Here is a 452-nt window from a genome sequence, read left to right as displayed (position 1 = left end):
CCCCCCCCGCTGCCGCAGGCAGGGAGACGCCAGGGCGGAGGGGACAGCCCCACGCAGCCCCCGGCCAGCCCGGGGACCAGGGCTGGGGGTGCAGCAAACGCAGCCACGGTAGAGGTCACAGACAGAGGGAACAGAGCTGGAAATCGTGGCTTTTCACCCCAAAAAAATACACTCTCAGACTGTTTGCAGGTTCCTCCTGCCCCTGGGTGGGTCGGGGTGGCACGAGGTTACACAGCATCACGGGGCTGAGAGGTCCCCAGTGCCACCCGATGTCCCTGTCCCTGCTGTGCCCTGTGCTCAGAGGTACCCAGTGCCACCCTGTCCCTGTCCCCTCCTCCCCCACAAGCAGCAGCAGGGTGCCCCATCCCCAGGTGTCACCTTCCCCAGGGCCACGCAGCATCCCACCCCACCGCGCTGAGGACCGACACAGCTCATCACACCTCGCCGGCGGG

The 452-nt window shown here is 67.3% G+C and overlaps 1 protein-coding gene across 1 annotated transcript in view; it reads right to left on the bottom strand.

The window, feature by feature from the left end:
* PTPRU (protein tyrosine phosphatase, receptor type, U) overlaps positions 1–452 on the bottom strand; it is a gene marked incomplete at both ends in the record, with an annotated part of 43,809 nt that overhangs the window by 43,046 nt on the left and 311 nt on the right.

Source organism: Charadrius vociferus, unplaced genomic scaffold (assembly GCF_000708025.1).
Source record: "Charadrius vociferus isolate BGI_N301 unplaced genomic scaffold, ASM70802v2 scaffold2330, whole genome shotgun sequence".
Taxonomy (NCBI): Eukaryota; Metazoa; Chordata; class Aves; order Charadriiformes; family Charadriidae; genus Charadrius; species Charadrius vociferus.
The sequence above is the reverse complement of the archived record's forward strand: the minus strand, read 5'-3'. Positions and strand labels throughout refer to the sequence as shown.